At 38.1% G+C, this 15,999-nt stretch overlaps 1 protein-coding gene and 1 long non-coding RNA gene across 2 annotated transcripts in view; one reads left to right on the plus strand and one right to left on the minus strand.

Moving 5' to 3' along the window:
* The window catches only part of ACAD11 (acyl-CoA dehydrogenase family member 11), a 108,478-nt gene that overhangs the window by 27,302 nt on the left and 65,177 nt on the right, over nucleotides 1-15,999 (minus strand). The gene's annotated exons all lie outside the window — the stretch shown is intronic.
* On the plus strand, nucleotides 7,924-8,302 carry LOC119865391. Its single transcript, XR_005377028.1, has 2 exons — nucleotides 7,924-8,051; nucleotides 8,146-8,302. It is a non-coding gene; the product is annotated as an uncharacterized LOC119865391 (long non-coding RNA).

A 15,999-nucleotide genomic window follows, 5' to 3' on the forward strand; every position in this document is an offset into this window, starting at 1 on the left:
TTATTTATTTATGATAGTCACACACAGAGAGAGAGAGAGAGAGGCAGAGACACAGGCTGAGGGAGAAGCACGCTCCATGCACTGGGAGCCCATTGTGGGATTCGATCCCGGGTCTCCAGGATTGCACCCTGGGCCAAAGGCAGGCGCTAAGCCACTGCGCCACCCAGGGATCCCTCAATCTAGCATTCTATACCAATCATAGCATCAATCTCTGTGAAGGTAAAATAAATACCTACCTATTCAGACACACAAGATCTCAGATAAATTTATTTACTTATGCATCTTTCCTCCAAAAGTTAAGAATGTACTCAAGCAAAATAAGGAAGTAAATGAAAAAAAAAAAAAGAAGTCTTGGATCCAAAAGATAGTCAATTCCAGGAAAGCAATATATGGAAATCCCAGGATAATTGTACTGATATGCCTAAAAGATAATCAGTTCAGATTGCAATAGGAAGAATAAAGACTAAAAGAAAGGTCTCCAGAAAAAGGAAAATTCAATAGAATTACAGGTATAACTTAAAGATATATAGGTGTATATGTAAGGGGGAGGAAATATGATACAAATAATGCATTGAAAAAAAAATGAAAATTAGAAATTATAGGAAAATAATTTTTAAATATACAAGCGAACCATGATCCAAATATAAAGCCAACTAGAATATGGTATGAATTTAAGTAATATATAGAGCATAAGAAAAGCTATTCTAATTGACTTTGATGCTAGAAACAGTCTTCTTAGAATGGCCAAGGTGATATTATACAGCAGCTATTAGAGGACATGAAATATAATATACTACTTAGGCCACCACTGAACAATATCTACACAGTCCTATAAGACAAGTACTTTGTATTGGTTTTCAATGTTTAGAGTCAACTTGTGGTCAATCATGATTTCACAAAACAGAATGTAAATGTTAGTAATCTTGACAATGTAAAAGTAGAAGCTATTGCTGATGTAAGGTACAATACAGAAGGAGGAGATAAAAGGTAGAGAAAGTGATATGAGTATTCATATTCTTACATTATAAATAAAATTAATCTTGAAGAGATTCTGTCAAATGAGATTGTAGAGGACAGATTTAGAGATCATTTCAAAGTTTAAAAAGTCATCAATCAAAAATTTAAAACAATAAATATCTAATTAGGAAAATGCAGAGTTATGGTACAAATGCGTGAAATCATTATTCATATAGGGGGAGGTCAGTGGAGGAATAAATGAATAAATTAGGAGAGAGAAAAAAGCATTTTACCTAAGATTAGAGTAGAAACCAGAGAACTAAAAATAGAAAATGTTAGAAGAGTTTCTTCTAGGGTATGACTTTGGCGTGTGGAGGGATGGGAAACAGTATGCTCTTAAATATTTTCTGATTTGTTGACACTTCTATTTTTTTTTTTAATTTTTATTTATTCATGATAGGCACACAGTGAGAGAGAGAGAGGCAGAGACACAGGCAGAGGGAGAAGCAGGCTCCATGCACTGGGAGCCTGACGTGGGATTTGATCCCGGATCTCCAGGATTGCGCCCTGGGCCAAAGGCAGGCGCCAAACCGCTGCGCCACCCAGGGATCCCTTGTTGACACTTCTAATTGCCACTTCTACTACTACTACTTTTTTAAAAAAGAATTTGTGAGAGACTGCATGTAAGTGGGGGGAGGGGCAAAGGGGAAGGGAGAGGAAGAGAATCTCAAGAAGGCTCCACACTCAGTGTGGGGCTCAGTGTGGGGTTTGATCTCATGACCCTGAGACTATGATCTGAACCGAAACCAAACTGACTGAGCCACTCATGCCCCACTAGTACTACTTTTAAAAACATTTTTAAGAACTACCCTACCATCCTGTAACAAATCTGTAGGTCTCCGTTAGAAGGAGATTAAGAGGGATACTTGGGTGGCATCTGCCTTTGACTCAGGTCGTGATCTTGGAGTCCTGGGATCGAGTCTCACATTAGGCTCCCTGCAGGGAGCTTGCTTCTCCCTCTGCCTAAGTCTCTGCCTCTCTCTGTGCCTCTCATGAATAATTTTTTTAAAGGAGACTAAGAGACCTGATGAGTAAACAGTAGTATGTTTTTTTCCTGTTTCCTTATCTTCTTTTAATCTGAACATTATTAAATCTGCCAGCCGTGGAGGAGCCACTGCCAAATATAAGGTGGGGCATTTCCCCACTTCTATATACAGAAATCCTATATACATGCTCTGCGTTATAAAATGCTCAAATTGATAAAAATACTAACAATAGATTTCATCTGGGGAAGGGAGGGAAGGAGGTGGAAGGAATTTTAGTGTAACTAAAATGAGTGACTGTTCATCTCTAGGCTGGTAGATCTTAAACAGATTTAGAGCTTGACTCATGACGGTGCTTTCTCCATGCAAAAGAAAAGATCAAAACATACAATCATACATACATACTCTGGCATTCCCCTTCTGCTTGGCTTTATTGCACTTTGCAGATACTCTGTTGTTTTGTTTTGTTTTTGCTTTTTAGAGATTGAAGGCTAGTGGCAACCATGCATAAAGCAAGTCTATCAGCACCATTTTTCCAACAGCATTTGCTCACCTCCTGTCTCTGTGTCACATTTTGGTAATTCTTGCAGAATTCCAAACTTGTTGATTATTATTCTGTTTGTTATGTTAGTCTGTGACCTTTGATGTTACTGTTGTAATTATTTTCAGGCACCAAGAACTGCACCCATACAAAACTGCAAACTCAATCCATAAATGTTATGTACATTCTGACTTCTCCATCAGCTGGATGTTCCCCATCACTCTCCCTCTCCTCAGGCTCCCCTATTCCTAGAGATACAACTATATTGAATTTAGGCCAATTAATAACCCTACAATGGTCTCTAAGTGTTCAAGTGAAAGAAGAGTCATAGGTCTCTCACTTTACATCAAATGCTTTTAGAAATGATTAAATTTAGTGAGGAAGGCATGTCAAAAGCTGATAGGCTTAATGCTAGGCTTCTTGCACCAGTTAGCCAAACTGTTAATGCAAAGGAGAAGTTCTTAAAGGAAATTAAAAGTTCTACTACAGTGAACACACAAATGATAAGGTAGCAAAATAGCCTTATGGCCGACATGGAGAAGGTTTGAGTGGTCTGGATAGAAGATCAAACCAGCCACAACATTCCCTCCTCAAGCCAAAGTAAAATACCGAGCTAAGCCCTAATTCTCTTCAATTCTATGAAGGCTGAGAGAGGTTAGGAAGCTGCAGAAGCAAAGTTTGATGCCAGAGCACCTGAGTGGCTCAGTTGGTAAGGCAGCTGCCTTCAGCTCAGGTCATGATCCCAGGGTCTTGGGGTCAAGCTCTATTTCGGGCTCTCTGTTCAGCAGGGAGCCTGCCTCTCCCTCTCCCCCTGCCTGCCACTCCCCCTGCTTGTACTCCCCCTTTCCTTCTCTGTCAAATAAAATCAAGAAAGAAAGAAAGAAAGAAAGAAAAGAAAAGAAAAGAAAAGAAAAAAGAAAGAAAGAAAGAAAGAAAGAAAGAAAGAAAGAAAGAAAGAAAGAAAGAAAGAAAGAAAGAAAGGAAAGGAAAGGAAAGGAAAGGAAAGGAAAGGAAAGAAAGGAAAGGAAAGGAAAGAAAAGAAGAAAGAAAGAAGCTTGAAGCAACAGAGATTGGTTTAAGGGAAGGTTTAAGGGAGGTTTAAGGGAAGAAGCTGAAGCTGTCTCCATAACATCAAAGTACAAGGTAAAGGAGCAAGGGCTGATACAGAAATTATAGCAAGTGATCCAGAAGATCTGGATAGCTAAGATAGCTAATGAAGGTGGCTGAACTAAACAACAGATTCTCATTGTAGATGAAAACAACCCTCTTCTATTGGAAGAAGATGCCATTTAGGACTTTCATAACTAGAGAGAAATCAGTGTCTGGCTTCCATGCTTCAAAGACAGAGAGACTCTCTTGTTAGGGGCTGATGAAGCTGGTGACTATGAAGCCAATGCTCATTTACCATTTGGAAAATCCTAAGGCCCTTAAGAATTATGCTAAAGTTAATGTGCCTGTGCTCTATAAATGGAGCAGTGATGCCTGGATGACAGCACATCTGTTTGCAACATGGTTTACTGAATATTTTAAGCTCACTGTTCACACTTTCTGCTCAGAAAATATTTTTCTTTTAAAATATTACTGCTCATTGATGATGCACCTGGTCATCCAAGAGCTGTGAAAGAGATGTTGCTTTCATGCCTGCTAACACAACATCCATTCTGCAGCCCATGGATCAAGTCTTACCATTTAAGAAATACATTTTGTAAAGTTCTAGCTGCCATAGCTTTTGATTCCTCTGATAGATCTGGGCAAAGTAAACTGAAAACCTTCAGAAGAGGATTAACCATTCTAGATGCCATTAAGAACATTTGGGAATAATGGAAAGAGGTCAAAATATCGACATTAACAGGAGTTTGGAAGAAGTTGATTCTAGCACTCATGGATGACTTGGAGGGGCTCAAGACTTCAATAGGGGAAATAACAGCTGATGTGGTAGAAATCACAGAACTAGAAGTGAAGCCTTAAGAAGGAACTGACTGGCTGTGAGCTTATGATAAAACTAAGAGATGAGGACTTGCTTCTTATGGGTGAACAAAGAAAGTAGTGAAATGAAAATGCTGTGAACATTGTTCAAATGACAACAGAGGATTGAGAATGTCACATAACCTTAGTTGGTAAAGCAACAGCAGGGTTTGAGAGCACTGACTCCAATTTTGAAAGAAGTTCTACTATAGGAAAAATGCTATCAAACAGCATCACATGCTATAGAGAAATTGTTCATGAAAGGAAGAGTCAACTAAGATAGCAACCTTCATTGTTGTCTCATTATGAGAAAATGCCCCAGTCACTCCAACCATGAGCAACCACCACCCTGATCAGTCAGCAGCCATCAACATTGAGGTAAGACCCTTCCAGCAAAAAGATTACAACTTGTTCAAGGCTCAGATAATGGTTAGCATTTCTTTGCAATAAAGTATTTTTTAATTGTATACTTTTTTTAGACATACTGCTATTACACACTCAATCGACTGCTGTATAGTGTAACCATAACTCATATTCACTGGGAAACCAAAAGATTCATTTGACTTGCATTACTGCAGTATTTTATTGCAGTAGTCTGGAATCAAAGCTACATCTCCAAAGCTATGCCTATAGGTGATTTTGTCTACAGCTACAAAGGAAGGGAGAAGCTTTTTAGCTAATTGGAACAGGAAAAATTTTTAAAGAAACCTTAAATTGGCCACTAGATGCCACACTAATCAGGTAATAAACATATTAGGCAAGATTGTCTCTTATTTTTCCCCAAATATATGATTTATTGTCTGTATTTTGTATGAAATAAAGAGCAAAAGATAAAGAGCAAAACTATTTTCTTCACCCTCAGGGCTTTTGAAATATAATCATATTACTAAATCCAATTATTTCAAATAAAATATAAAGTTGTGATACTGAAAAGGAATGAATCTGTTTTTCACTAAAGGAAAAACACAAGCATTTTCAGAAATACAAGAGAAATGTAATGTTCAAATGAACACTTCGCAACACTTTGAAAAGTCTGCAGACAACAAAGGTCCTTGATTCAAATTAAACATACTTATTTTATATCAACCAATAATAACGGCATTTTAGTTTCTGGAATTTATACACACACACGGGCACAGAGAGATGAGAGACTTCATTTTATTTTATTTTTATTTATTATTATTTTTTAAATTTATGATAGGCACACAGTGAGAGAGAGAGAGAGGCAGAGACACAGGCAGAGGGAGAAGCAGGCTCCATGCACCGGGAGTCCAACGTGGGATCCGATCCCGGGTCTCCAGGATCGCGCCCTGGGCCAAAGGCAGGCGCCAAACCGCTGCGCCACCCAGGGATCCCGAGAGACTTTATTTTAGAAAACAGTTTTAGGGGCAGCCCGGGTAGCTGAGCGGTTTAGTACCGCCTTCAGCCCAGGGCGTGATTCTGGAGACTGGGATTGAGTCCTACGTCAGGCTCCCTGCAGGGAGTCTGCTTCTCCCTCTGCTTCTCTCTCTGTGTCTCTCTCATGAATAAATGGATAAAATCTTAAAAAACAAAACAAAACAAAACAAAAAAAACAGTTTTAGGTTCACAGAAAATTGAGGGGAAGGTACAGAGATTTTCCATATACCACCCCCACATGTAACTCCTTGTTATCAACCTCCCCCATCAGGATGCTATATTTGTTACAACTGACAAACCTGTGCTGACACATCATAATTACCCCAAGTTCATGGTTTCTATTATAATTCACTCTTGATGTTGTATATTCTTTGGGTTTGGACAAATGTATAATGACATGGAGCCATCATCAGGATATCATAGAGTATTTTCAGTCCATCCAAAGTCCTCTATGCTCTACTTATTCATCCCTCACCACTCCCAATCCTTGGCAACCCCTGATCTTTTGTCTCCATAGTTCTGCCTTTCAAGTGTCAAATAATTGAAACCATAACCTTTTCACTTAATAATGTGCATTTAAGGTTCCTCCATGTCTTTTTATGGCTTGATAGCTCATTTCTTTTTAACACTGAATAATATTTCATTATCTCTATGTTCTTTTAAACGGCAATCTCTCCTCTCTTCTGGAAATCCAACTACACATATTTTATGGCTTTTGATATTGTCCCACAGCTTCTTAAGACTCTGTTAATTTCTTTCCATATATTCTTCAAACTAGTTGATTCCTATGGTCTATCTCAAGTTCATTAAATTTTTCCTCTGTCATCACCATTATACCATTTAACCCCATTCAGTGAATTTTTTTCAGAGATTTTCCCTTTCATTTCTGATGTTTCCAATTGATTCCTCTTCATAGTTCTCTTCTGTATTTTCTTTTTATTTTTTCTTAACCTTATTGAGTAAATTTATAATGGCTGCCTTAAGTCCTTGTCTGATAATTTCAACATCTGAGTCATTTGGGAGTGGGCTTTCCCCTAGAAATGGGTCATGTTTTCCTGGCTCTTCATTTGGTAATTTTAAATTGTATTCTGGACACTGTGATTCTTTTGTTTTGAAGACTCTGGATTCTGTTACATCCCTTCAAAGCATGTTGATGATTTTCTTATTAGGCTCTTAACTTAGGCAGAGTCAAACTGCAGAGTCTGTCTCAGTTTAGGTGGGATGAGAGATCAAATTTTAGTTTAGTTCTTTTCATTTAGCTGCAAAGTGGTTTGAGTTGACTGCATGGTTTTATTCAGGAGTCAGCTAGAGACTCTGGCAAAGTTTTCAGGTAAAACCTGAGAGCTCTCCTTTTCTGGCTTTCTCCTCTCCTGGAATACCCACCCTATAACCTCATTTTTCAGTAGTGATGGCTGCCCCAAGCACTGTCTTCTGGTTCCTCTGGACACAAAGATCCGAGTTTTCTAGAGAAGTTTCAGCTTACTCAAACCACACAGTGTCCTCAAGCCAAAGCCTAAAAATGAAAAACTTCCTTTCTGCCTGTCTCACCTTCCAGATTTTGACTTGCTACAAAATCAGCCTACTTTGAGTCACTCCCTAGCATCTTCAGGTAGTTGGTTTTCTGATAGCTTTTTAGTTTTCATCTATGAGCTCAATCTTAGGTGCTAACTCCACCACACAAGAAATGAAGCTTCCTTAGAGTTCTGGCCTTTACACTTTGCCAAAACCAGGTTTTTGCATAACCAGTATGACAGTTTCTTATATATTCACATACCTATTATTACTGTAGGCTAACGTTTTAGAAATGCAATGATCACCTCAAAATATGATAATATAAGGAGAATTAGAAATCTTAGCTCTGAAACTTTAAAACCAATAAAACCGAGAGTTTAAAATTCTAGTCCCCTTGTTCTGTATTGTGAATTATTCATGTAAACAAAAAATGTATTTAATATTAAAATGTAATTGTTTTAAAACAATTTGGGTTCTTTCAAATTTAACAGAATCTACTTTTCAATCAGTTCTGACAGGACTCTCTAGAAGGATGTTTTAGCAGCTACACCTGCTAAATTTTAATGAGAAAAGATCCCACTATTTACATATTTCAAAATTAAGTTAAAAAAAGTCTCAGATATTATACCATCAAGGTGAGTCTACTTGACTATCCTCACTTATTGAATCATGTTTGAATTTCCAAATTGTGTATCACTGTTTTTTAAGAGTGTGTCCTGATTTTTACAGGTGCTAATAGATGAAAAAATGCATTCCACTAATCTGAGGATCAACCTGAAGAACATTAGGATTATTCAGATAACAGATTATCTACATTGAATTATGGATCTTAATTTTAATTTCTTATCTGAAAATGCTGGGCTGAGGAATTAAAAAAAATTTTTTTCAACTCTTGATTGGTCCTGGCTGTGCAATAATATGCGATTGTGCTTTGATTCTTAGTTAAAAATTAGAGAAAAACTTTTTTTTCCCCAGAGAAGCTCCCTTTCAATTTTTCAAGTGAGTATTTTTCTAGTTAAGAGTTTTTAAAGTTTTAGTTGTAGAAAGCTTTGAGGCCCACAGGCTGAAAGGGTCAGGCTACTTGCTTCATAAAACTTACATTGTTTCCATGGTGGGTATACTTCAAAAATCAGATTAGGACACAATGGAACAATTTGGGGTTCATTTTCATTAGAGGTCTTTTATTTCTTTATTTTCTATCCTGGCAATCAAGGACATTTTTGATAAATTTTTAAAGGTCTTGTCGATTTTAAAATAAGATGGCCAGAAACTGAATTCTTTAAAAGCAAAATCTTTTCTATAATTTCCTAAACCTAGCTGAAAGCCCTCTTTTTTTAATACCCAGAATATATTTTTCTCTAGTATTTCCCAATAACATGTCTTGCCTTGCTCTATCAGGAAAAACTGTTTCCAGTTTTAAGTAAGAGCTTAATAGATTTCAGATATCAGGTAAATTTTGAAAAACTCAAGAAACAAGGCAAGTAATTCTTTCATTCTGCCTCACTCAATCTAATATGGAAAACAATTCAGAGTCTAAAGTATAAAACATTTTTTTAAAATATTTTATTTATTTAATTTGAGAGTGAGAAAACGAGCAGGGGAGAGAGGCAGAGGGAGAAGCAGACTCTCCACTGAGCCAGGAGACGGACGCTGGGCCCAATCCCAGGACCCAGAGATCATGAACTGAGCCCAAAGTAGCTGCTTAACCATCTGACACACAGGCATCCCTAAAAAATAAACTTATAGGGCAGCCCCGGTGGCGCAGCGGTTTAGCACCGCCTGAAGCCCCGGGCGTGATCTGGAGACCCTGGATCGAGTCCCACATCAGGCTCTCTACATGGAGCCTGCTTCTCCCTCTGCCTGTGTCTCTGCCTCTCTCTCTCTCTCTGCATCTCTATGAATAAAAAAATAAAAATGTATTAAAAAAATAAACTTGTAAACTGGCTCTCGTTTTGGGGTCATTAAGTAGAGGAAATAAGGGTGAGTACATAGGTTGTAAATTTTAAGATACTCTGACTTAGCCCCGATGTTTCAGAAAATGGGAAAAACCCCTCACAAATATATCATCTCAACCTAGCTACAAGAAGAATTTGGCAGGTGCAGCAGCTGAAACACATGCTTCTTCTAAATAGAGCTTTTGTTCTTTTTTATTATTTTCTTTTTAAGTAGGCTTCATGCTGGGCATGAACTCAGAACTCTGAGGTCAAGACCTGAGCTGAGATCAAGAATTGGACACTTAACCAACTGAGCCATCCAGGCACCCCTCTTTTTTTTATATCTTAATGAACAGGATACCAAATGTTGTAAATGAAATATATTAGAGGAAATCTGAATAGGCCAGAAAACATTTAAATATATCTGTTGTGGCACAGATCTTCATGAATGAAAACAGATGGCACAGATAAAATAATTTTGTTTTTGATTCAGACTCTGTGGTATTTCAAGCTGTTCAAGTGCCAGGATTAAGTCAGGCTGAAAATGACATCTCCTTGATATTTGCTGGTGAGTTTTAACTTTTTAGGCTCTTACAAGCCGTATGGTTATCAAACAAAACCATTCTCTAACACAAAGAAAAATGGCAAGTGGAGAAAAAAACATGACCATTGGGTACAGGTGTGGTACAACAAAGAAAGTAATGTAAACAGTATATAACATGAAGCACAGTTAGCCATCTACAAAGTCTAAGGCTATTTCTTCTACGAACATTGAATTTGAGGTGAAATAAACTTCAGTTGGTCTTAGCTTTACTACTACACTTACCTTCAATTCAAATTGGAATGAAAAACAATTATGAGGTAAGTACAATTTTACAATGAAATTTCTACTTAGTAAAAAAATGTTTATCATACAATCCTACAATTAAGAAAAAGCCCCAATCTAACGTGTTCTCTCGGAATATCTGTTATTTTTAATGGAGGAAACACCCTTTGAAATTCACTTACTCCACCTCTAGAAAGGTTTGTACAGGGACGTCTGGGTGGCTCAGTGGTTGGGCATCAGCCTTTGGCTCAGGGCATGATCCTAGGATTCAGGACTGAGTCCTGCATCTGACTACCTGCATGGAGCCCGCTTCTCCCTCTGCCTGTGTCTCTACCTCTCTCTCTGGGTATGTGTCTCTCATGAATAAATAAATGAAATCTTAAAAAATAATAATAAAAAAAACAAAGGTTTACTTATGAAATCTGTCTGGATGGGAAAAAAATTTTAAACCTTATGATAAATTAAATTTCTTAAATTAAAAGAAAGAGATCAGTTGATTTGTCTATGTAAAACTACTGCACATTAAAAAAAGCAAAATTAGAACCCCTCCAAAAAAACTTATTGGGGGAAAATATTTCATATATGGCCCACAAGAGGATGGGAAGAGTACCAAATCTGTTACAAGTCATTTAGAAAGCAAAGTGGTAGACAAATAACACGTTCTATTGGCAAAGTTCCATGGAAACAGACACTTCCATTATTGATGGGTATACAAATAATATCCCTTGGTAGTAAAACTTGGCAATATCCATCAAAATTACAGATCCAATTATTCTTTGATCCATCAATCCAACTTCTGGGCTTTATCCTACAGATGTACTGTTCCAGAATGAAAACTGCAGTAGTACTGTTTATACTTGCAAAGCACTGGACATAAAGCAATAGCCACCAATAGATTATTTAAATAATATACTCTGCTGTGTCCATATAATGGAACCTTTCCAAACAAACAAACAAACAAACAAACAAACAAACAAACAAACAAGGAACCTTTCTATGCACTTATCTGAAAGAACTCTACAATTATTCTATACTGTGAATAGTAAGAACATTATCTTTTGTGTAATAAAGAGACAATTACACATGATTAATCACATCCTTCAACACTTCCCAAATTAATTTCAGTTTCCCACATTATCTACAAAGATGCTTTCTGTAACATTATTTGTAATACCAAAACACTAGAAATACTCTGCAGGTCCTATAGTAGCTGAGTGGGAACACAAATTATGACCCACACAACAAAATATTACTTAGCTACAAAAACGACATTTGTAGTGAATTTGGAGTAACATAAAAATGCTAAGTAAAAAACTCATATACAATATGAATATGTAATATGGACACTAAAGAGAAATAATGAGATTATCCAAATGTTCAATACATATCTCAATATCAATGATATTTTCAGTGATAATACAGTATATAGTTTAGTCAGATTGCTTTCCAAACATCTATCACTGAGCAAAATGGCACTACAAGAGAAATGAGTATGGAGAGAGAGATTCTTCAGGAATGAGGGACATTGCTATGGTAAGGCAGGTAAGGATGAGAGACAATTTATGGTGAGCAGCCATTAGGAATCATAAAGACTCTCTTCTTAGGGATATGAGAAATAGGAGACAAGTACCAAAAATGGGGGTGGGGGGAGACACTAAAGGAACAAGTAAGCAAAGGCAAATTGTTGATATGGGGACTTAAGGCAAATGATGCGTTGCTTAAGGCAAATGATGCCTTCCCCTAATCTCCAAACTATATGATTGTCTTTCATGTCTTGGCAAGTCTACCCTATCAATACCAGCTCCTCTAGTTCTGTCTAGGGAGAAGGAAAATATAGGAAAAGCCAAGCAATAAACTAGTTTCACTTATTTCATAGGGTATATGCTACCAGAAGAGGCTTGATCCTGAGATCCTTTATGCCCCAGGGGCTGGGTATTTGTGTAAGTTAGCAAAAAATGATGTGTGAATTTGAAATATGTAATGATTCTAGCATTATACTGATTTACAAGAAGAGAATCCTATTTACAAGGAAGCGTGTGATTGGGGTAAAAAACAAAGGAAAAGGCCACTTTTTTTTTCTTTTTTTTTCTTTTTTTATTTTAGGGCAGCCCGGGTGGCTCAGCAGTTTACTGCCGCCTTCAGCCCAGAGTGTAGTCCTGGAGACCCAGGAACAAGTCCTGCGTTGGGCTCCCTGCATGGAAGCTGCTTCTCCCTCTGCCTGTGTTGCTGCCTCTCTCTCTCTGTGTCTCTCATGAATGAATAAATAAAATATTTAAATAATAAAAAAATTTAAAAAACAAAGATTTTATTTATTCCTGAGAGACACACACACAGAGAGAGAGAGAGAGGCAAAGACATAGGCAGAGGGAGAAGCAGGCTCCTTATGGGGAGCCTGATGCAGGACTCGATCATGGGACCCCAGGATCACACCCTGAGCTGAAGACAGATCACGCCCTGAGCTGAAGACACTCAACCATTGAGCCACCCAGCCATCCCTTACATACCCTTTAAAAAATACCAAGATTCTATAATAGATGACACCATGGAATAACAAAGATGTGTAAGAAGAGATCGTATGATAAAGTGGAAATAGCATAAGACAGAAGATCTAGATTTAAAATTCCAGCTCCATTGCTAAACTTGTGAGTCTGGAGGATAAGTTAAACTCTGATTGATGGAAAAAAAAAAAAAAACTCTGATTGACGGGCTGAATTGTTCGTTCGTTCATTCATTCATTCATTCATTCATGTATTTAATGATTATTCAGTAAACTGGTACCATAAATAAGGCACACAGCTAAATGTTGAAGATATAGCAGGATACATGATTGCTATGGAAGACAGAAAATTTTACTAAGTACTAACTGCAGAGTGAGATAGTACTATAGGAGTAAAGCGTACATACATCTGACTTAATCTAAAAGGGTTAAGGAAGGCTTCCTGAATTAAGTAACATTAAGGTCAGACCTGAATCTGAATCCCAAATAAGAGTTAGGGAGCTAAATTGGAGTGGGAAGAGTATTCTAGATGGGAGTAATAGCACTAAACAAAGGCCACAAGTCAGTATTGTATCTATATGTAATATAGATGAAGAGATTATAGAGATTATAGAGATTATAGATGAAGAGATGAAGAGATTATAGAATTGTTAATTATGGAGGCTGCAGTTATAGAGGAGTCATTAAAGAAGTATAGCATCAAGGAAAGTAAAATGGATAATCAGAAGGGGAAGTATGGTTATTTATTCAAAATATTGACTATATGCCAGACACTATTCTAGGCACTTGGGGTGTATCAGTGAAGAAAGCAAATAAAAGTCCCCGTTCTAATGAAGCTTATATTCTAATACAGGGAGAGACAACAGCAAACATAAGACAAATGATACAGTACATTAACAGAGGATAAGTACTATGGGTAAGGTGTACTGGAATACAGGCAAGTGAGGGGTATTTTAAATAGCATCAGGGATTGCCTCAGTGAGGCGTGGAGGTGACTGGACAAAACCTTGAGAGATGAGGGAGTGAGACTTGCAAATATTAAGAGGAAGCACATTCCAGACAGACAGAAGAGCCAGTACAAAAGCCCTAAGAAGGAATGTGCTTGGTACATTCCAAGACAGCAAGGAAGTTGGTGTGGCAGACCAAATAAGCAAAATGTAAACTAGTCAGAAATAAGGTGAGAGAGGCAATGAGGGATGGAAGCAGACCATGCAGAATTTTGTAGGCCTCAGAATTTAGGGGAGGGCTACTTGTTCACTTCATACTGCTCTAGTGTATGTAGGATCAAGAAAAAGAAGTAAGAGAGTAGGCTTGGGAAGATGGCAGAGTAGGGGGATCACTGTCCCAAGTTTACAATAGATACCAATCACATCTGAGTAAATAAACTGGAGAACTATCTGAAGACTAGCAGAACAAACTCCACAACTAACTGTAGAAAAGAAGCCACGCTGAAGAGGTTAGAAAGAATAGAAAAGGTGGTTGGGGGAGTTGCCTGCAGGATGGAAGGAATTGCAGGTGCAGAGAGGGGAAAGCATCATGGGGCCCATACAGGGAAAACAAATTCCCATATTATCTGGCCTTGAAGACTGGAGGGGCTGAATTCCATGCATCTGTATAACTCGTGGGACTTAGAGTTGAACTTTATAAGTCAGCTGACTCAGCACTGGGCAAATGGAGAGGGGAGTGATAGCTGGGCACCCATCCCTAAAGAGAGAATAGGCTGCAGAGAGGCAACATAGAAGTGACAGTTTGTACAGTGGGAGGGAGATCTGTTTACATTGACTTTGGAGTGTGTCCGGGGACTTCTCTGGGAACAAAGGAGTTCATGGGTACCATTTCCCTTCTCCCTACTCCCCCTCCTAAACACAGAGCCACTTGCGGGAGATGGGTGTTGTGCAGTCACTTGCTGCCTAACCTGCTAGCAATGCACTAGCACTGTTCTCCCAGAAGACTTGCCTAGTCCAAGCCTCCTGGGTTCAGCACAAATTTTGTTAATGCCTCTGCATTTCAGAGGGCCCAGCCTAGGACTGGTAGCTCAGAACAAATCTTGCTAACACCACCGTCCTGTCCCCAAGCTCTTCTGTAGCCATGCCCCCTCAGAACCAGGCTTCGTGGGTGTCACTAACATCACAGAGAACAAGCACAGCCCACAACAGGCAGAGATTCAGTGCAGATGTGTGGACTGAAAGGAAAAGCAACTCAGACACAACAGCAGGATGCAAACAACACACACAGAAGACTCTTGTGAAGTGCCAGCTTCTGGTGAACAGGGGTATCCCTGTGCTGTAGGGCACTACAGGACCTTTTTTTTCATAAAACCATGACTTTCATTAGCAGAAGACATAGCTGACTTTCCTAACAAACAGAAACAGACACAAAGAAATAGACAAAAATGAGGAGATAAAAAATATGTCCCAAATGAACGAATAACATAAAATCACAGCAAGAGATCTAAGTGAAGCAGAAATAAGGGCCTGATAAAGAATTTAAAGTAATAATAATAAAGATAGATACTTATTGGACTCCAGAAAAAGATGAAGGACATTAGCAAAACCATTGAGAAAGAGAGAAAAACTAACATATCAGAGATGAAAAAAACTCGAGAAAAACTTATTAGAGACAAAAAAACTCAATGATGAAATTAAAAATACAATATACGAAATAAATAGTAGGCTATAGAAAGCAGAGGAATGTATCAGTGACCTGGAGGACATTGTAATGGAAAGCAACCAAGCTGAAAAGTGACAGACCAACAAATACTGCATAATGAGAACAGAATTAAAGAACTCAGTGACTCCATCAAGCATAATAATGTTCATATTATAGGGATCCCAGAAGAGAGAGAAAGGGAGGCAGAAAATGTATTTGAAGAAATAAGAGGAAAAATTTGAGAAGGGAAACACAGATCCAGATTCAGGAGGCACAGAGATGCCCCCAACAAATTCAACCCAAGGAGGTCCACACCAAGACACACAATAATTAAAATGGCAAAAAAAAAAAAAAAAAAAAAAAAAAAAGAGTGATAAAGAATTTTAAAGGTGGCAAGAAAAAAAAAAGATAGTTTTATACAAAGGAAACCTCTAAGGCTATTAGTTGATTTTTTTTAGTAGAAACTTTGCAGGACAGAAGAAAGTGGCATGATGTGTGAAAGGGGAAAATCTGTAGTCAAAAATATTCTATCCAGGGGCGCCTAGGTGGCTCAGGCAGTTAAGTGTCTGTCTTTGGCTCAGGTCATGATCTCGAGGTCCTGGGATTGAGCCCTGCATTGGGCTCCTGTTCAGCAGGGAGTCCGCTTCTCCCTCTGCTCCTCCCCGTTTATGCTCTGT

This window comes from Canis lupus, chromosome 23 (genome assembly GCF_011100685.1).
Source record: "Canis lupus familiaris isolate Mischka breed German Shepherd chromosome 23, alternate assembly UU_Cfam_GSD_1.0, whole genome shotgun sequence".
Classification (NCBI taxonomy): Eukaryota; Metazoa; Chordata; class Mammalia; order Carnivora; family Canidae; genus Canis; species Canis lupus.